The following is a 21,752-nucleotide window of genomic DNA, read 5'->3' on the forward strand; positions in this document are numbered from 1 at the left end:
AGGCAGCCATTATAAATTGTTCACACTGACCACATATCTTGTCCTCCATCAGCCTCGGCTTTACTTGCAGGATTTTTGCTCAGCTTTTGGTTAATTAAAGCATCTGGACTCTGTGCTCTTTAAAGCTGCGTCCACTTGTAGCAAGCGTCGCACGGATGTGCCCCCTGTAGAGTAATTATCATTAAGAGCACAGCTCAGATATGGACGGCGACAATAGGAAGCCAGCTCGGGATTATCTGAACAGCGGCGCCGCCGATGAGCGCGTGCGAGGTTTATCACTGAGAGATGGTGTGACCGATGGAGCGTCGTCAGGGTGGGTGTGACAGAGGAGGCAGCAACCTGGCTCGTGTAACTTCCTGGTTATGAATCGCCTCTGTGGAAAGGTCAGCGCCATGACAACCCCGTAATGGATGTCACTGACGTCCAATTAAGTTCTTTAAAAAAGGCGCCTCGGTGCGTGCTTATTAAATATAGTCCAGGCCCTTCTCCTCCGACTCGGACGACCTGAAGCATTTCTTCTGTCTTAATTATTCATGTGTGGATTTCAGGGCTGAGGCTCAACACAAACAGGCAGCGCTCGTATTTTCAGACGTTTCAAACCTTTCACTTTGTCTGTGCGGATAAATAGAAGCGAGCAAAGAACAACACTCCTGTGCTTTGAGAAATGCAAATATTTGTTGCCAGGTTGCTGAAGCTTTCTTGCTCAGATCTCTCTCACTGTCATGCCCACACAGCTACGCTGAGCAAACCGGTGCATGCAGTCAGCTGGTGAATAGGAGGGTTTTCCTCCGTGTGTTATTCGGCCCTTTGATGCACGCGTGCAGAAGCTTCCTCCGGTCCAACAGGAAAAAGTCCTCTCACTTTTGAAGCCTACCTTTGGTTGAACTTGTGCTTCTCTTTTTTTCCTCCACGTCTTGTGTATCCACTCTGAAATTATAGATGGGGATAATAATAATAATGTCATTTTGCACCGGAATCTTAGTCATTACCTGCAGTAAAGTGCTTCTAATTGATACCACCAGAGAGATAATGATTACAATGCCCTCCAGGAACATATTATTGCAATATTAACCTTTGTATATACTTTTATGCAGAAGACTGTGCCACATTAAGGGATCTCTAAATCTTACTTGTGCGGTATAATGCCATTACAAAAGAATGGATACTCGGAGGTGTGCCCTTTTCCTGATTAAGTGTGTCCAGGGGTTTGCAGCCATCTCCGGGAAATGGATGACAGGGAAGTGCAATTTCCACCATCTTCCTCTTCTCTTACAGGTTAAAGCTTTGCTCCCACCTGCGCTCGAGGAATAACCTTTTCCTGCTGCCGTGCTTCTCATGTGTGCGGTATGGATCGCACATCTGAATGTCATTCGTGCGTCTGCGTTAGCGTACGCGTTTCCGCGTACATGCCCGATATTTGACCATCACGCTGCACAGCTGCTGCTGCTGCTGCACCACACTCGGCTGGAACCCCCAGAAACGAGACGCCATCCAAACTGGCCGCTATTTTTGGACACGGCGCCGTTTTCCACCGTAATCGGCCCACGCTGAGGCCGCGATCCTCGCTGTCGGCCGTGCCGCGGCGCTGCGTGAGCATCCAGTGACGTGTGCTTCCCCGTTAAAGGTGTGTGCAGGACAGGATGAAGCTGAAAGCCTGTGAGCAGAGAGAGCGAAGCTCTGCTGACAGAGAGCAAATGAAAACAAATGAATTCAGGCTGCAGTGTGTGTGTGTGTGTGTGTGTCTGTGTGTGTGTGTGAGACTCATGACACAGTCCACAACAGCTCCTTAAGACCTGGTGACACAGGACAGGAAATTGGGATATCTGAATACTCCCCGTTGGCTTGACCTCACGTTGGCTCCCACCCACGCTCTCCTCGTCTGCAGTAGCCGTCTTCAGCCTCTGGTGGGCAGCGTGCGGCGCTCGGGCCTCACAGAGGGTCACAGAGGCCTAATCATGGTGGAGCTGCTCACATGCCTGCTGTGTTAGTTAATATGAAGTCAAGTCAAGTTTGAAGGGTTCAGCAGGTCACCGACAGTCATTCAAGGCTTTATTTGCTAAACAGAGGCTTGATAGAAGAAACACACACATATTTATTTATTTATTTATTTTCTTATGTCAGAACTCCTAATGTAGAAATTTGATATCAGAAAAGGTGGAACAGGAGAGAAACTGGAGCAAAGTTAAGAGTTGATGTGCTTTGATGGAGAAATGATGCGATCATGTTCCCAAACTCCTCAGACCCGAACTCTTCCACAGCAGCATTTTTCATTTCTCTTTGATATTTGGTTGGGGCCCGATGATGTAAAAACAAAGAATTACCAGATTTTCTTTTAAGAAACATAAGAGCCACATATGATTGTTTAAAATGTTGATAGAACAGTAGCAGGATAACGTCCTCGTAGGTGGATATCAGGCCCCAGGAGAGCAAAGTTGAGTATTTTGGTCTAAATAACCCAAAATGTGACGTCCACATATGTGGGCGCAGGTCCTAGGAGGTTAAGGATCAAACATGTAGCACCTAATCACAGCCACCTCATAGTGCTTGTAAGATAAAGACCCTCCAGTAATACTGTGAAAACCCAACAATCACATGATGAACGAGCTCTTGGTGAGAGCGGGGAGGAAAAACTCCCTTTTAACAGGAGAAACTTCCAGCAGAACTCAGGGAGGCTGGTTAGCGATGCCCCCAGCGGGGGTGTAACTAAGGGGGGGTTCAGGTTGTCGTGATCCAGGCCTGACTGCTGCTTGAAACATGAAAATCTGAGGAGCTCCGACTCGCCGCCGCGGTCCCAACACGTTTAAAATGACTCTCGCTGCCGGTGTTAAATCACCAGGATGTGGTCGAGCTCAGAGATTAAATGCAAGCTTTCTATTCTTCTCATATTATTTGTGTTCATGTCTTTATGTCACGTCTTTTTAGAAGGACTTCACAAACAGACGTTATTATCCCCGGGGCTGAAAATGACCGGGCTTATAACGGGCACGCTGCATGACATGTCCAGGTTGTGCACTTCCTGCCTTAAGCTGGATAATCTTAAGCCACCCTGTGACCCCGCACAGGATAACCTGGTACGGACGATGGATGGATTGCCTGCTTCAGCGCAGCGCCAGTTTGTCGTAGGGTTTTCTGGGGCGTCGTGACACGTATGTAACTTTCTGAAGAATACAGAGTAAAGGGAGGAATTTGTTGTGTTTCCTGGATCCTGACGGCTCCTCTCTTTGTGACATCACGCTGACTGACTGAGCATCACCATACTGTGCTATTGTGCCAAACCAGTGACATGGTCAGGGGGTACAACAGCTGTATTTACTGTGTTGGTGGCGGTGCCAGTAGCGTTTGTCCAGCTCCCTGCCGTACGTCATCAGCAGCAGCTTCTCCAGCTGCGCGCAGGAAGGAGTACCTGCTCCTTATTTCCAAGGCTAGGAGATGCAGAGATAAAGCGTTTGCCAGGAATTTATTTTTTTGTGTTTAGTATTCATCTCATAGTTGTAACACGAGGCTCACTTGTCCTTGACTGCTTGTTACAAATAACCCACATAATTCCCACAGGCTCAGAGATAATTCACTGATAATTTAAGGCATTGGTACTGAGTTGCTTTTCCACACACACACGCAGAAATCAGCACATTCCTTCTCATTGTTCTCCCGGCGCTCCTGAGCTGACACCAGTTAGCGTCTCTTTTGTTCTGGGTAACGGGAGACTGTCGCTGAAGTGTACACAGAGGTTAGTGCCACTGAGCTCTTTTGTGGTGCAGCACCTTTGCTTCATCTCTGTTCACGCCTCAGACACATCATCTCTGATTTAAGGAAGAGCTGCTGCCACAGACCTGCGTTTCTTCTCTTTATCAACAAGTTTAAGGCAGCATTTTTATACCGGGGCACCATAAAGAGATTAATTTTAGTGGTAGTCTTCCCACCGGGGAGCGAATGTAATCCTACAGCATTACAGGAAAAGGAGATGAGAAGGAGGCGTGGAAAGGAGGCTACAGGACAGGCTCGGGAAAGAAAAGGGAAAGAGGAAAACGCAGGGTTTGAAAGGAAAAGAGGAAGTGAAAATATGGGCGAGCACGGGCAGAAGAGTAATCACGTGTGTCCGGCGGAGGTCACCACTGGTCTGCAGGTTCTAATTATGTGCTAATAGCCACTGAGGAGGTCATTTGCAGCCATTAGCCAGTGCCTGTAGGTAGTTAACGGCCCACAGCATAACCCGGCCTCCTTAATGTTCCCTACGAGGCCGTTAGCGCTCTGTCACTAGCCAGCTAGCTGCCTCGTTACTGCGATTAGAAACCAATTGATAGGTAATAGTAAAATATGATAGCACACTATCCAGGAAATATGGACTGTGGTGGAAAGGTGAGGGGACAGGAGACGGTGAGCTGCAGAGTGTCTGGGAGCGTGAAGACATCCAGATGTGTTCGCTGTGGAGGAGCCAGCGTCAGTCTGAGGCACTGATTGATCTGTGATTAGTTCCAGTTGGTCTCTGATTGGGTTGATTTTTCAGAAAAACACTTTTACACTGTAGGTAAGTAACTCAAGCCTGTGTGTGTTGTCACCTTGAAGTTACTCAGACTCGGGAGCTGGTTAAACCTCCCCCAGCATATAACCCCGCGACTCATTTTAACTGCAGCTCGTGGAGACGACCTGCAGTGCTCACCTGTAGTGCTCACCTGTAGTGGTCACCTGCAGTGCTCACCTGTAGTGCTCACCTGTAGTGGTCAGCTCAGGTGTGGAGGAGGAGCAGCTCGGACTCTAAAGCCTAGCTTAGACTCACGGACAGCTGGAGACCCAACGGCCGAATAACCTTACCTGTTGTACTTGTTGAAAGTCCGGTCGACACCTGTGCGCATGCTGGAGCGTGTTATTCTCCACAGATGAGTCACAAGAAACAGGCGCGTGGACCTCCACCCGGAAAGCACCATTCCCACTTCAGGCCGAGGCGAGACGCCCATCGGGATCTCATTTCCATCCTGGACGTCAGCTCGCGGTCACAGCAAGGATGAGAGCGTAGGTCGTCTCTCAGGTGGTAGGCCGTCCCCGACAGCACTTCCCGCTGTCGCCGAGTGCTCGTTCATAAGGAGGCATCTTTACTTTTCACTACAAAGCACCTTGAGGTGACCGTGGTCGGTGTTATATGAACAAAAGTAAAGTGAACTCTTCGCGGCGTCCACGTCTGCTCCACCCTTTGAGAGGTGCTCTTCCTCCTTCGGCGTTCGGTGAAGCCCAATCCAAAGCTGACCACATGTTTGCCAGGTTTCCCCAGTGATGAGCTCCTGTGGGAGGACAGTCTTGAATAAAACCGGGGGGGGGGGGGCTGAAGCTTTTCACATTTGTGCAGACGGTCACAAAAAACAAGTCGTGTCCAAACAGAACAAACAGATCACATTTCCTCTCCTCTCGGGGGGGGCTGGGGGGGTCCCTGCTGTAGTGTAACGGCCACACACGAGAGGCCCAAACTGGGGCTGTGATACTTGAACACATAGAAATCAAATCAGTATCAAAACAAGGATATTCTAGACCTACTATGTGGAACATTGTTCTTAATCAATTAGAGTCAGATGGTTTCATTTAAATATATTTTATTTTTGCTCCGGGCAGACGTTGATTCATATGATTTAAATTAAAATCACACTGCTTATCGGTCAAAGGCAGTATACTTCCTGCCGCTCCGCATTCATCAAGCCCAGACAAGTTTGATCTCGGGTATACGGCGTATCCGGGCAAATAAAGAAGTATAGCTCTCCCCGAAGAATCGCACATTTGTCTGTGATGAAACCTCAGGCCGGCCTCTAAATATTTGCCCGTGCTGTATTTGTGCGAGCGTTTCATTAACGATCAGAGCTGACAAACACGCACACTCGTTGACCCCAGTCATCGGGGGAGCGCCCGGGACGGTAGTGTGTGCGTTCGGTGTGTATTTGTTGAAAATGTAAATGCCTCACATGAGGAATTGATGTCAGCGGCGGAGGAGACGGACGGCAGTGGAAATGGATCTGGAGCGGTAAACATTTTCCACAGCGGCGCTCCTGGCTGTTATTTAAGGTCCTGTCAGGACTTGAAAGTGTAATTGATACAAATTCTAAAGTTTAATTTTTAAAGTTTACAGTCAGGGAGGGGTCAGGGCTTCAGATTGTTTAAAATTGCACTCACTCCCTTTTCATTATAGCAGGATCGTCTGAAAACATTTGTTCATCAAAGGCCTGCTACAAATTAGACTTTGAGAAACTCAATTTGAAGTAAAGAAAAGCATTTCTTTTCCTCCGGGGGAAGCCAAAGCCTTGGCTGTGTTTGCATTTAAATCTAAACTGGGCACAATATGTGGCTTTGGAGATGCATGCAGTCATCACAGCGACATGTTTCCCTCAGCGGCAGAAAACCTTGCTGTCATATTGCACCCATGCTCTTACGCTGTTGTATCTGCTCCCAGATGAAATTAGCACGAGGCCTCTGGAGATGCTGACGAACAGGAGGCCATGTGGTAAATCTGGGCTCGGTGCGGGGCAGGCAGACACAGAGAGGCAGATCGAGATGGCCGAGCGGTGGAATAACATCTTAATCTATCTGAGAGGCGAACAGTGGCCGGTCTGTTTTTGGAGCACGCTGTCTTGGACGACTCCCAAGCAGAGGGGCAGGGAGCGGAGCCATCTTCAGCTGCTAGTCACTAACATGGCAGTAATAAGGCAGCGATGACCCTCCCAGGACTGCCGGCCAACACTCCCTCTGCCTCCTCTCCCTTCAGCACACACACAGAAAGGCAGCCTGTTCGACCGAATACAGGACGCCTCCAAACTCTGTCCTCCCGGCTTGTTTACCGGCTCATTTTGAAAGGAGCCGTTAGCGATGCGAGGGGTCGTTTGAACATGGCTGAAACGCACCTGACACCTGTTGGAGCCTGAAGCGTCACCTGCTCTGACCTCACACTAGTGATATTATTTGTCACACACGCTTCTCCTCTCTAACTTTGAAACAATCCAGATGTAATTTGATCCGAGGCTTTTTATCTTTATTATTTAGCATCGTCACATCTTGAATAAATCAAAATAAAATAAAGGGAGTGAAACTTTATTTTTTAAATTTACTGTTAAATTCATCACGTTTGTGTGTCCCAGGTTGGTTTGTTGTTTAAAGTTTATAAAGGCTTGTAAATGGTTAAAACCATCAGAGGGACACAGCAGGCCCTGAGGCAAAACCTGGTTACAGTGAAAATACGATTAACGTGAAAACATCCACCTTTAGAGGTCAGGGCGCCGTGCTGCACCTTGGACTTGCTTTGCTTTGACGGCGTCGTGGGTGGATCGTCCTGCGTGTGGTTTCGAGCATCCATGAACGCTGGATGGCTTTTAGAGCTGAAAGTGCTGATTATCAGGCTGCGACTGTGGACGTCTGGTTTTTGCCTTTGCGTCTTTTCTTTGCTAGCAGAAAAAAAGATCAGAGTAAACACGTGTCTCACCGTTGCATGTTTATCACGGGACTGATGATAAGGACACAGCTTTGATGAAACGTTGTTATTTTGTGCTTCTGGGATGTAAACAGCTGGCTGATGACGGCGTGCCGCAGGGCTCCATCCTGGGACCACTCTTTCATTTAAAATACAGAGAGTGTTGGTGGTAGTGTTGTTGACTATCATCAGCTTCTAAGCCTCTGCAGTTTGTTCTGTGTGCTAATAAAAGTAAAGTAATTAACACTGAATCGGTACCTCAGTACAAACACTTGGGCTGTTATTTAATATCTGACCCTGTTTTATGTCATTAAGAAACACATTCAGAGAAACTCAAGTTCAAGCTGGATTTTTCTTCTGTTTGAGGTCAGAGACGCTTTCACTCTGTCAGTGTTGGATTATTGTGATATTCATGCATTTGCTGCATACTGTCTACTGTGGACTGAGAGGCATCACCAGCACTGACGCTTGTTCTCACCCTGCCAGATTATTTACCGCAGCTAAATCAGTGATGTGATCTGCTTTGTCCTTCCACACTGTGATGTTCTTATTTACTGAGATATTCTGGGTCTCACTAACTGACCTACATCCAACAGAAAACTGTCCCAGCACTCTTTCTTATTTCCAGCTGTCCCTGCATCTATTTCTGATTTTATTGACTAGTTTTTATTATTATTATGTAAATTTGTCCCTCCAAAAAAATCAACAAAATCTTAGTTCTTCATCTTACATGAAGTTTAGCTGGTTTTCAGTCATCGTGTGAGACAGTCAGACGTTCCTGTCATCACCGCGTAAATGTTTCCTAATTTCATTTAATTGCTTTTGTATTTTCCTCCTTGGCTAATGTCGATTTTTGTTCGTGTGTTTTGCTCTAATTATTATTATTATTATTATTTTTATTTTTTAACATCTGGAGTTTTATTAAATTTAAGATAAAAATATAATTAATAAAATACTTTTGTTTGCCATTTTTATTAGATAAACTGATTAAATAATGGAAATATTTTAAATTCGTCTGACTAATTTATATTAAAACCATCGCAGTGATTTTCGGTTTAATTGTCCGGCGTGCACAGGCCAGCGTGTCGGTGTGTGTCGCACACGTGCACGCGCTGACAGTCCACCTGCACGCGTGTTTCTCGCGCTTCCACGTCGCCGTGCGTCGCGGAGAACAACACGAGTTTTGCGCATTGTTGTAAATTTGCATGCTCAAGTCCATATGGCCACTTCCTTTGGACCTGCTTTCCCAGCGCCGAAGGATTGTCAGGCCTGTCAGCCGATAAAGAATCACTTGACTTGCTATAACAAGTTCAAAAGGAGCTGATGACGCGCTGTTGATCCATGGAGAATCGGTAAAAGAAACACCCCTACTGCTCGCTGCTATCACTCCCATAGAGATAGCCCTGTTATTGATGGGCAATGCTTATGCTAATTTCCTGGGGGGAGGAGGAGGAAAAGTTTTTATTATTATGTTGGAAAATGCTCAAGAAAAAGGAAGAAAAGAAAGTGAATTCCGTGGGAGCATTTAGGAGCAGCATGGGAATCAGATTTTCATAGCGCATAATGAGGCAGCGAGCTGGTCCACTAATGTGTCACAGAGCTGCAAATATCTTTTAAAAGCAGGCGGCCAGCGGCTGGCACGGGATGTTACAGCCTCTCTCGTTTGCCCCGTGGTTGGGATGAAAGCTGCTCGCCGCAGCTGCGTGTAGATTTCACGCGGTGAAAGTTGTCTGCGTGGAATTCAGAGAAGACGTGGAGGTGTTTGACTCCTGCGCGCTGTCACACTGACCGCTTCCATGTTCCTCGGCGTGACACAAGCAGCACGCAGAGGGGAGAAGATCACGAGAGCAGTGGCTGGGAGCTGGGAGGGGGCTCTTCTGAATATGACCCCCAGATACCCCGCTGTGGGCCCACGTCCGGTTCCGCGGACATCTGATAGCATCTCAGGCGCTGACATTAATGCCTCTCTCGGTTCGACATTTTGAATAATCGAGGCTGTCTGCCGTCATCCCGCCACTAGCTGTCAGCAGCACCGCCTGTCTGTCCGTCCGTCTTATCGTGCTCTTACATTGTAGAAAACAAGCTGTCCGTACAAGAGAGCACTTGATACTTTTTTATTATTACCAAACCGTTCCCATAATTACCCCATAATCATTATATAATCCTTTAACAAAGCCTCCATTGAAGCCCTGTCTTTTGTCAAGGCTGGGACACTGAATCTATAATTGCATTATTCAGTCTCTTCCACCCCCCTATAGAAGCATAATATATCCAAAGCACCGCGCACAGGCAGCCTGTAGTTGCAGTCGAGCCAGTGCGCGACGTCTTTCTGTCATGTGTGCTTTTTTTTCTTTACGCATCGCGTAAAAAAAGTTGTGCCAACTCGAAGTTGAGGTCTCCTGTTGGAAATCTCCCCTCCTCAAAGAAAACTCTTTTTTCTTTTTTCACTCCGGGCAGGGATCGCTTCCACGGAGCCGTGCGTGGAGAGCCATCCGTTGCAGTCGCGTTATCGATCTGTCATATTCTCTAATAATTCTCTTCTCTCGCGCGTTCAGGCACAAATAATAAAGCGTTAAAACATCGGCGCGAGTCCCCGAGGAGCGGCTTTGCGTGTGTGCGCGGGGATTGGCAGCACAACGAGGCTTATTTACATTAAATACGCCACAAGGTTACAGCGCAGATAGATGAGCGTCATTTTTAGCACTCGTTACTCGTGTTAAGCGGCGCTCAGGACGCAGAGCAGGAAACACTCGTTTATCCCGGACTTTCTGCGGCGAGGAGCGGAGGAGAGGACCGCGCGGCTCACCCAAGGTAAGCGATCCGACTTTTGGGAGCGGGGAGTGGGGACCCGCCGGGCTCGGTGCCGGAGAGCAGCCCGGGATTCAAACGTGTTTGTGGGACTTGAAGGTCAGAAACTCTCGGAGGTGGGCGCGAGGCGCTCTTCCTCCTGCCGGGGGAGAGGCGCCGAGGAGCGGATTATGGGCGCGATCACCGCCGGGCTCGGCAGCTGCGACGCCGGAGCGGAGCGGCTCTTTACCGCGACGCTCACCGGGCGGGGAGGAGGGGGGCGGGCGGGCTGCTGGCCGGCGGCTCGGGGCGGCAGGACCGGCTCATACTAGCGCATCTGACGGGAAAGTGTCCGCAGGGAGGACCGAGCAGAACTCGTCAGAGGTGAGAGGAGCCGGGCCGGGCCGAGTCACCCCCCCGCCCCCCCATGATTAGAAAATCACAGCAATTATCGGAGCACCAGCACAGACTCTAACCCGCGGCGGGTTTCTGCTCCGGAGCCCCGCGTGTGCGTAAAGTGCGCGCGGCGGCGGAACCCGCAACTTTGCTCCGGCTCCGAGGCTGGGGGGAGTGGGGGTGCAAAGTTCCGGAGACCTGCCATTTTGTGCCGAGGTCGGCTTTGACCGACGGGGCACGTGCGTGATTGCGCACGGTCGCGCGCTGACATGGACATTTTTGGGAGCCGCTGTCACTGCGGTGTGTGTGTGTTTGGGGGGGGGGGGGGGGGGGGGGTAGTTACACACAGCTTCTCCTTTAAAAATCATCAGTTTTTAGGATACCTGTTGGGGGGGGGGGGGGGGTCTCAGAGGTCCAGTTGACCCCTGAGCGGTTTGACAGGGTGTGCACCCCTCTGTGAAAATAGTCGCTGCTCTCTGACCTTTGCTGAAGTTGAAACAGAAAGTTCTTCTTCCTCGATCGATTGAGCTGCGATGCTGTCATTGTGCGAGGTACCTCAGGGCGGATATCATGACTGAACCGTCTGGGCGTAAACCCCTTTTGTCAGCTCCTCTCTGTCCCTGCAAACATCACACGGACGAGTGTGTTTGGCCGTGCGGCTCCACATGTTGTCATTCTTTCTGCGTGAAATATTTGGGAAGACTCTGAGAAAAGGCCTCGCTCTGCAGGTCGGCCTGTCGGAGGAATTCCTGTGTGTGTCAGGCCTCGGTGGACTGTCAGTAATTTCTTTCATGTTCGTTTAGCTTTATAAAATAAAATCGTATAGGTTTCAGCCTCACATTGCTGATTAATTATCCAATTAATTCAAAGTGTTGTTGTCATTAAAATTAAGAATTCTCATGAAATATGCAAACATTATTTATCTTCACTTCACGGCAAATCACAGAGATTAATTCCTGTTTATGGGTGAGATGTTTAGTGTGAGATTTATTAAAGCAGACACACACACATCTGACATTTTCCTGTGCTGCAACTTTCTGACCGATCGAGCTCGAAATGTGTCGTCGCCGGCCTCGCGTTAGTCGCTTCCCACCTGTGTCCGTGTCAGCGTTGCGGAGGGGGGCCACGGGCCGTGACCGACAGCGGCGATACGCATCTCTCAGCCGCAAACGAGCGAGAAGGAAGCGATGAGACAGACGCAGGGGGAGAGGCAGAGAGGGGGAGCACGGCAAAGGATGGATCCAATCCGTCCTCTCAGCTGTCAGTCAGTCGGTCCCGCGGCTGAGGAGACCCACTAGGCAGCAGCCGCTGTTGTCAGGCCGACACTCGCCAAATTATTTGACGTGCACACAATCGGACTTGTGGGAAAGCAAAGAAAAAAACACACACAGTGAAAATCAGAGACACCCGAGCGCCATGACAGGAACACACAAAACCACATTACATAACGCAGCAGTCCTCAGGACGTCTGCGCAGGCGGTCGGGCAGACTCGAGCCGCAGCTCCCGGCAGCCGCCTGCCTCGGGTAATTATGGGAGAGGGCTCCGGTGGTGGGCAGGTGGGGGCAGGTGCCGTCAGCAGCCACACGTTAACTCATATGTGTAGCCCGCCCCCCCAGACACCCCCGCCACCCTGTTCCTGTGTGGTACCTGCAGGGCAAGGCTGAGATACTGACATCGTCCTCACTCTACTAACAAGGAGCGTGTGTGTGTGTGTGTGTGTGTGAGTGTGTGTGTGAGAGTGAGTGTGTGAGTGTGTGTGAGTGTGTGAGTGTGTGTGTGTGTGTGAGTGTGTCTGTGTGTGAGTGTGTGAGTGTGAAACACAGGCCGTGTCGAGCTTTCGTGACCTTGATTTTCAGAGTTCAAGCTAGAGAAGATGTTGATGCTGATCTGACACACTCACACACACACACACACACAGACACACACACACACTCTCACACACAGACACACACACACACTCTCACTCACAGACACACACACACACACTCTCACAATCAAATCTGGATGTGAGCGACAGAAATGTTTTTTTTCTTGTTTTTTTGTGAAATGAATTTTTCACTCAAACTTTTATCGGGAGCAGGAATTCTGAGTTTTCCCCCCGTGAGAAAAATCAGAGGATGCAGGAAAACGTTTGACCCGTTTCTCATAATTTAGCATTTTTCAGGATCTCATTGTGTTGATGGAATTTATAAATAAGTGAACCTTTGAAACTGATTCCATGTATTTTAACGTAAAGCACATATTTGTCTGTGTGCATGTGGGGGGGGGGGGGGGGGGGGGGATAAATTAACGGCAGTTTGAAAAATGAGCAGGAAATAAATTTGCTCTGAAATGTGAGTGAAGGATCGGTGTGCAGTGTTCTCCTCTGTGTGCTTCTCCCGGTTTGCCCCGAGAGCTCGATAAGAGTCGGGGGGTGGAGAGGAGCAGCGGTGCGGGGGCGGGTTAGAGGGGGGTAATCATGGCCGTCAGTTTGATCTAAGAATAAAGAGTGTGGGGCAGATGAGGCGCTGACAGACAGGCTCGACTCCGTCCTCTCATGCCGGGGTGCCATCGCGAGGAGCGTCTGCCTGTCTGGGCGGCCGAGGGGTGGGTGGGGGGGTGGGGGTGTTTTTGTACTTCAGATTGGAGACCCGCCTGCTCGCAGGTCGCTCAGAGCCCAGGTGCTGCTGCGGCCTCCATCAGCAGCAGGAATGTGGTGAAAACTGGAACGCGTAGCCGTGAGATTCCTCTTTGTTTGCCGCGGCTCCCCGCTGAGCCCCCCACCCCCCCGCCGTTATTAGGGTTTTACAGAGTTTGGCTCCACTTTGGTATTATTTCTTTCCCCCTCAAAGTTCGTTAGCATTTTGGATTTAAGAATGCGGCGCGCGACGCCAGTTTCCCGTTTGATGTGTCGAACGGCACTGTGTTTTCAGCCGTGTCATTCCCACAGACAACAGCTTAACACAAACCGGCACGCACGCATCAATCACAGGTCCTGGAGCAGAGAATTGTTCCTGCTTAGCATTCAGCCGCGCTCGGCTAAGACGGCGGTAAATACCTCCACGAGACGGAAGGTTAGCCCCACTTCACACAGCGGCTCTGACTGCGAGGCGCATGTCATGTCTGCTCTTTAGCTGCTGCGCGGCGTGGATGTGACCTCTGTAAACTTCCAGACCTCGGCTAATGAGCACGCCAAAGTAGCACAAGATGGAGGGAGAGGAGGGAGTGAGGACTCCTGCACCTTTAATTATGATCAAGAGGTTTTCACCAAAGGACGGAGGCGTTCCAGTTCTGTTGCACTCGTAAATCTGGCCCCGGATGCCGTATATTGTGTCGAGCGATTACTGTACACCATTATGGTGCGTATTCGACTGCCTCTCCAGCACCTGATTTGCATAATTGGATCTTTAATGAAACTTGCCTTGTGGAACAAAAAATACAAAAAGAAAGATGAAAAAAAGTGTGTGGGGTGGGGGGTACACACACAAACCCCCCCCCATGTTTGTGGTGAAATAAAGAGTTTTCAGAGGTGATGAACAGGAGGCGGCGAGTGACCGTCTGCGTCCCGGCGCTCGCACATCAGCAGCACGGCTACAAATCGGATGAGAAGTGGCTGTGAAAGCTGCACATTCCCAGCCAGGTCTCGCGGGTTAAGACTACAATAGCGGGATATTCTGTGGCCCGGGGGGGATTTCAGCTCCTCTGCTGTCGACACTCGTTGCACCAACTTGTTACTCAGGGAAGATGGCTCTTTTGTAGGGGAGCCGATTCCACGCTCGCCTGCTGGAATTCCTGTTGCAAATATTTTCACAAAGACTAATCAGCAGCCGTTGTTTTTTTATTCTCCTTTTTTTGGGGGGGGCTGAGCTCCCTGCATCCTCCCGTCGGCCTTCTAGGCACGAAGGTTCAAACCCCACCGCTGCCTTTGCGGCGGCGTGCGTCGCCCAAACTGAGATTAAAATAGATAAAGAAATTTTCACGAGTGTGTCACGAAAGCGAGGTGCTCTCTTATTTCTGCTCTGAGAGCGCCGCCACTCCAGAGCGGGACAGCTAATCGAGTGCTGGTGTCAAAAAACAGCCAAACGGCGGCGGCGGTTTCTCCCTCGCTCTCCGTGTGAATGTGTTTCCACTCGACGTCTGTGGGAGTGGATCATGTGTCAGAGCAGTTTACAGGTGATTTGCAGGGCAGCGGCTCTACAGAGAGGTGCGTGGAAGGCGGGCAGGGTTCAAGTACCTCGGAGGCTCTGATCACGCCGAACGGAGCAATCCCAGCATCTGAGAGGACCCTTCAAACGCCTCCTTATCACGCTCCTCGCCACTGCAGCCTCTATCATCTCTCTATCCAAATCATTTTCCCCTCCGTCATCATCATCTTTTATTTCGCTGCTTCCCATCCCTCCTGTCTCGCTGCCACACCGGACGCCGGTGCAGTCGCCTCTTTAACACATGTAGAAATCCTTTTTTTACCCTAAATACAAGATCAGAGTGGAAACTTCTTCACTTTTGGTCACAAATCTGAACAACGACACACGTGATGACCTTTAATCACAATCAGATGTCTTTATTTTGGCTGATTTTGACCGAGCGCAGCTCGTCAGGCTGCAGCAGTGGGAGCGAGCAGACAGGAGGGATGATGATGTGCTTAACGGTATCTGTGGGCTTCCTCCTGAACACGCTGCTGCACAGATCCTGCGAGCCCGTGCTGATAAATTCAGTTTGATAAAAGGCAGCGAAATGCCGGCCTGTCTGCACCTCTGTGAGCGCCGGTGCGTTCGTCACAGCCGGTGGAAGTCGAGCAAAGGGTTTTAATGTCACATCAGGCTAAATTAAAGACTCAATCGAAGGCCGTGAGAGCTGGAAGTTTTTATTTGCAGTGACAGTGGTGTGCTTCAGCCGTGGCTGCTGCTGGAGATTACCAGGCCCCAGTCGATGCAGGCAGTCGTTTTACATTTTCTATTTGTCTTTTGGGAGTTTTGTGATTATTTGCTGCTCGTTTTTAGCCTCGATGCTCATTTTGTATCTGATGACTTTGAGCAGGGGGAGGGGGAGGGTGTGTGTGTGTGTGTGTGTGCGTGCACGCTCCTTTTGAGTCTGGCATTATTTTTCTAATTTGCTATTATTATTAGTATTAATCAAGAGAAATTAGATATGTGCTGCATTAATCATCGACCTTCCTAATATAGCAAACTGAGGGAGCATTTAAGAAAAGGCTGCATTTAAAGCACGCAGCCTCCCCCCTCGAGAAGCCCTTTAATACCACATCGCTGTTCTCCATTTATGCAAAAGTAAATAAGTAAACCCAAAAGGCAAATGAGCATTCCAGCTTTAAACACACAGCCTTCTGTAGACGCTGGCGCAGCCGCGACCGCGTCTCCGAGCAAAGCTGCCGAGAGGCGAAGGATCCCCACTGAGCTTTTTTTAATTTGAAGCTAAATACAAAAGCTACCTGTTTGGTTCTGCTTGTGTTTGAGGACAGGTTAGTCAGACACAACTTCTTTCTCATTTTATGGGACATCTTTACTGTAAGCCTCGCTTAAATAGAAAACATTAGAGCAGCTTCCAGACTGTGAGGTGGGGGGGGGGGGGGGGGGGTCATCTTCTATTCATTTGATTTGTTCAGAGAGAAAATCTCTAAATAATAATCTGAGATGTTTCCAGTGAAGCAGGAGACAGGGCCGCGTCCACGAGCTGTTACTGTGGTGCCCCCACCCCAACCACACGTTCACAGTTTGAATGACAGCAGAGCTTTCTGTGCACACTGTCCTGCTCTTTAACACAGTGATGTTATTTTTATGAGCTGCAGCTGCAGAAAAGCTGAATGAACGCTTTTTAACCCTTTAAAGCCGGTCAGAGCAGCACGCTCTGTTTTGCGTAACTATTTTTAAATCCCGGTAGCTCTGCAACCACGTGAGCTAGCGCAATAATGTTTTTGCATATGAAACCGGAGGAGTTGTACTTACATCTTCTGCCATCAGCTTGTCCTCGGTCACAGTTTCCTTCCACATATAGTTTTGCAAAAACTGCATAAAAAGCACTTGCAGCAACAAAAACATAATATTCCAGAAACACGCTTTGCTGATCCGATCAGCTGTTCGTAACACTTCCTACATTGGATTAGATGTCAGCGTGAACTATCGCATGTCCGCCATGACCTGCCCGAAACCGGAAGTGACGTCATTTTCACGGAAATGTAGTTTTTTACCGTCCGGGCCTCAATGAGCCTATACTGGTGTTTTTAAAAGTTATGTTTGACTTTATGACTTTCTGTGTGGTTTCTGGGATGCTTAGGACTCATATTGCACTGCTGGAAATAGTTTATTTTGATGCATATGCTGCTTTTTTGCAAATTTGCATTATAATATTTATTTTCGTTTTTCCTGCAGTGTATAAAAATTGGTGTATTTCAAAAATAAAACTATGAAGACACTTAAAATAAATTTCCTGTGGTGGGAAACTATTTTGTGCAACTTTTTTGTATTTACAGTTTTGAGGGATAAGCCTCTTAAATTTCTCTAACTAGAAATATATGTTAAAAAACAAAAACGATTTTCAATTTTTTTGTAGTTTATTGCACTTTTTTGCAATTTATGTAATTACTATGCACTTAATGCAGACATATTATTAAAATCTAGGCTATAATGGTTGTATTGATGTATAGCAACTTGAAATGCTCCCAAAAATGGCTCCACAGCATGTAAACATATGATATAAGCTCTGGTGGACTTGGTTCTATGGTAGGTCTTAAAGGGTTAAGGAAGCTGATATTTGAACACTGTCAGTGAAATTATCTATTTTTTATTTACTCCCACTTTAAGGTGAACACCATTTATTCTAGAAGCTTTTATTCTGAAAAACACAACAACAACCCCATTTCTAAAGCATCCTGTTATTGGTTTTTAATTGATTTAAAATGTGACACACTGCAGGATTTGACTTTAAACTTGAAGCTGAACTTTGTTTGTGTGAAACATTTACGTTTCCTGCAGTGAGGTGACACACACCTGTCCTACTGACACTTCCTGTTTCGGTCCCAAAGCAGCCAATCAGCTGCGGATGGTAAACGTGATTTTAATGAAGTTCATACAGAATATTTGATCCTTTCTTTTCCCTTTTTTCCGTCTGTGCACACAAACAATTCCACCTGCTGTTTTATTTAATTAGGTACAGCAAACGTTACCTGTGTGTGTGTGTGTGTGTGTGTGTGTGTGTGTGTGTGTGTGTGGGGAGCTGTCAGTCTTTCATGAACTACTTTAAAAAGTGTTGTTCAAGGTGGGAACTAAATAGTGTTTATCTAGCACGTATCAGTGTTATTACTGGGGTCGGTTCTGTGATGTGCACGATTCCCCCGGCGACTCGCTCCTCGCTTTAAAATCTCTTTTTAAGTCGGGAGACGTTCCCGCCTCCGCGCTAACACACACCCGAACAGGTCTCCCGCATTCTCTGACAGTTCCTCTCACATCAGCGTTTTAATCTTCATCTTTGTAGTGGCCCACCCCGGCTGCCTTTCTTCCTCCTCCTCCTCAGCTTCCTTTTTCTCTTTGTCTTTTTTCTTATTGTTATTATTTTTATGCGCCCTGATTGTGTTTTTTGCGTTCCTCTCTTGTTGTGTCGTTAACAGCGAGAGTCGAGCGGAAGCGCTTCGAGTCAGGCTCGTTTGTCAGGAGCGAGCGGGGAGTCGGAGTAAACAGAGCGTTTGCAACAGTGGCGTGGCTGATGGGCTCAGAGGGTGAGACAGACCCTGCATGCCCGCACGCCAGCCGGTTCACGTGAGATCCACTGAAGCCAAACTGTGATTGGTTGGCCAGGCGGCTGGCGAGCGTGTCTTTTGCCCCGCCCCTCCCTGAGCCTGGTTCTGCTGGAGGGTTCTTCCTGTTAAAAGGGAGTTTTTCCTTCCCACTTTCGCCTGATTCTGATGGAATATAAATACCATTGAACTGAGCATCAGGATGAGTTCAAATGTAGACGTGTCACGTTCCCCTCGCTGAGCTTTTTCAGACTCTTTCACACTGAAGCTCTGAGGACGTCTTAAAGAGGCTCCATCATTTAAACACTCACTTCCTCCCATCCAACTCGATGCTTCCACGCTCAAGGAAGTGCTTCGGCACAGAGGGAGAAATAAAGTCCACCTCAGATCTGCAAACCTCTCCTGGTTGGCGATCGGCCCCCGAGGGCTCGTAGGCCGAGGCTACATCCCCAGAGAGGAGGAGGAAGGCTGAGAGTGAGGAAGGAGCGTGACCTCGGGTCAGTGTGGGGGTGATGTTTACTGAGCGTGGTTTCCTCACTGCATCGTGGAAGCTTCTTTACAAAATAAAAACTTTGCTTCATGAGAAAATGTTGTGACTGAAGCGATCATGCTTTCTTAATAAAGACTGAAATCAGGCCGTGAGTCTGAACTCTGCACAAGTTCACAGCAGAGGAGACGTGATGCTGATATGTTGAGTGTAAATCTGACGTGTCGTCAGGTTCTGATCGTAGCTCCAGCTTTACAGGCCGTGTGGCGGCGAGGAGGGTCTGAGGAGGAAGCGTCTGAATTTATTTAAATTTCTGTCCAGGATCGAAATGATGAAGCACAAAAAACGTGACGCGCTTCCTCTTTCTGTGAGTTTTGGAGGGCGGAGCCTCCGTGAAGAGTCAGGGTTGCTTCCACTTAGCAGCCCTGACAGGTGATGTGAGCCCTCAGGTGTTTCAGCTGTGCTCATACCTGTGTGTGTGTGTCAGGGGCTGCTGGGAGGGGTGTGTGTTTGGGGGGGTTGAATCAGCCATTACCAGCGTTCATGTGGCGCCCCGGCAGAGGTCAGTCTCCTCCTCGACACCCCTTTTTCATCCAATTTCTGAGGCTGCGGGCGGCCGCTCGCCGCGCTTTTGTTGCCGGAGGTAATCTGTGAAGTGATCTTAATTATGGAGGTTCGGCCTGTCCCCCCACCCCCACCACCTCTTCCTCCTCTCTGTCTCCTTCTTTTTCTCTCTTCCTCTCTGTACACGCTTTTAATCAAACAGCGTAGTTAGCTCGTAATGAGGGCGAAGGGAGCACGTGCGCTCCTGCTTACACATGCTGCGAGGCTTCGAGGAGGACGAGGAGGATGAGGAGGGCGAGGAAGGATGGGGAGGGGCGAGTTTCACTCAGGTTTGCCTGGAAGATTTTTGCAAACGTCTCTAACTGAATGTGAACGGGTCTGAAGTCGGTGTGATAAATAAACCAGCTAACGTGAGAGAGACTGCTGCGTGCTGATTGGTCGGATTTATTTTCCTGCTGCGTTTGTTTAATTTATTTTAACGTGTTTTTGTCACAAACGCCAAACTCTTTTCAGCTTCTGTAAAAGTAAACTGTGTGTGTGTGTTGAGCCCCGGGGGTGGAGTCGGGCGGTGGGGGTGGAGTCGGGGATCCGTTACACGTTAAACGGTCGAGGCATTGATGAGATGATCCGGCGAGGATTAGACCGACAATCCTGATGGACGCTGAAAAGGTGACCACATGAGGAGGGGCGTGTGTGTGCATGAGATCACGTGCACACACACACACAGGGTCCTGGGAGCCACTTCCAGGTCAGAGTGAGGTCAAAGGGCAGCTGAATGACAGTCAGAGCAGACGCTGGTCGAGTGTGATGATGTCACTGGTTTGCAAACATTAATCAGGTTTTTTTCTTTACTCTGTGACGTCATGTGATCAGCAGCTCGTCAGCAGCTCGTCTCCTCTGAGCTTCGGCGTTTTGTTCTCGTGTTCAGACTGAAGCCGATCGCCGACCTCGCACGTCAACCTGTTCCGTACGCGCAGCGTCGAGCAGATCCGACCGACTGAACGTCTGAACCATCGACGTTTCTGGAAAATCAATTTCATCTGAACGAATAATTTTTTATTTTTCCTGGATTTTCCCAACGAATCATGAGAAACGATTTGTGTTTACTCTCTGTTTAAGTCAGCGCAGGGTCAAAGGTCGCGTCTTTATGGAGCAGTGTTAATAAATGTTGTGCTGACGGTGGGCGGCTGTGCGCTCGCACTCGGAGCTTCATACGTTTTTGCATGTGGTGATGTCACAGCGAGCAGACGAATACCCCGCCCTGCAGGTCAGGGCAGCCATGTTCAGATCAAAGTCTGTATATAAAAGATGGTGGTAGCCATGATGGTTTCCTCTATGTTGGTTGTTTGGAGTGACACAGAGTGTGTGTCTGTGTGTGTGTCTGTGTGTGTCTGTGTGTGTGTGTGTCTGTGTGTGTGTGTGTGTTACAGTGAGCCTGCTAATTCCTTCAGGGTCAGGAGGCGGGGCTAGGGTTAAACGCTGTGGTGGGGAGGTCAGCGGTGATTAGCTGCCATCTGAACTAACGGCCGGATGCTGAAGAAGAAGGAGTGGGAGGGGCCAGCAGTGTGCTCGCCCCCCCCTCCCCCCTGTCCTTATATTATTAAAGGTTGCCTCCATGCTTAAGTAAGGCGAGGCAGATGGGCCTTTTCATAAATCATGCTTATAAGATGATTACAGGCGTCGCCGCCCAGCGTTCTCTCCCCTTCGCCCTCACTACAGTAGCGCTCAGGGTTCTCCTCAAGGCCGGCTAATCTCGCCGTGTTTTTAAAGCCACAGAGCCGAAGCTGAGTCTGATTATTTTACTGACCCGGGGAGAGAAAGGAGACACCGAGAGCAACAAAGAAGGGGAGAAAAATGCAAAAGATAAGAGCGAGCGCCGCCTCCTCTCCCACTTGTTCTGCTCCCGAGCTCAGAAAGTTGCTCAGGAACAGGATGTTCAATATATAGCACCGTGTGTGTGTGCGCCGTTCCTTGATGTATGCGCCGTGTCAGGCAGTCATTGTCTCCTGGGTAAAGAATGATAGTTCAAATACCTAGCATCTCTCCCCTGGTGCTCCAAACGCTCGCCTTTGAAGTTTTTATAATCCATCTGTCATCTGCGAGCAGGGAGGGCACATGTTCTGTACCACTCAATTACCAAATTCTCTTTTTGCCAACTACAATGAAACAGGAAGCAAATAATATGGGCGACCCTGAAAAAAAGGGGGGAGGAGGAGGGGGTGAATGGAGAGAGAGAAAGAGGGAGGAATTGCTTGAAAATCCTGCGTTCCTGACTTTCTCACGCACTTGATTGTGTCCCCTCGCTGCCTCTCATAACAGGAGAACAAAGCCTGTTTGTTGTGGGTGGAATGCCTAA

At 48.9% G+C, this 21,752-nt stretch overlaps 1 protein-coding gene across 13 annotated transcripts in view; it reads left to right on the plus strand.

Annotated features, from left to right (window-relative positions):
* znf536 (zinc finger protein 536) overlaps nt 1–21,752 on the plus strand; it is a 225,589-nt gene that overhangs the window by 15,296 nt on the left and 188,541 nt on the right. For 5 of the 13 annotated variants that reach the window (XM_085168870.1, XM_085168887.1, XM_085168860.1 and 2 more), the window contains exon 1: nt 8,459–10,249. The exons of the other annotated variants lie outside the window; for them this stretch is intronic. The gene's annotated coding sequence lies outside the window, so the exon portion shown is untranslated. Of the gene's footprint in view, nt 1–8,458; nt 10,250–21,752 lie in introns of those variants that run through there. 13 annotated transcript variants of the gene reach the window in all.

The sequence above is a fragment of the Neolamprologus multifasciatus genome, chromosome 1 (assembly GCF_963576455.1).
Source record: "Neolamprologus multifasciatus chromosome 1, fNeoMul1.2, whole genome shotgun sequence".
Classification (NCBI taxonomy): Eukaryota; Metazoa; Chordata; class Actinopteri; order Cichliformes; family Cichlidae; genus Neolamprologus; species Neolamprologus multifasciatus.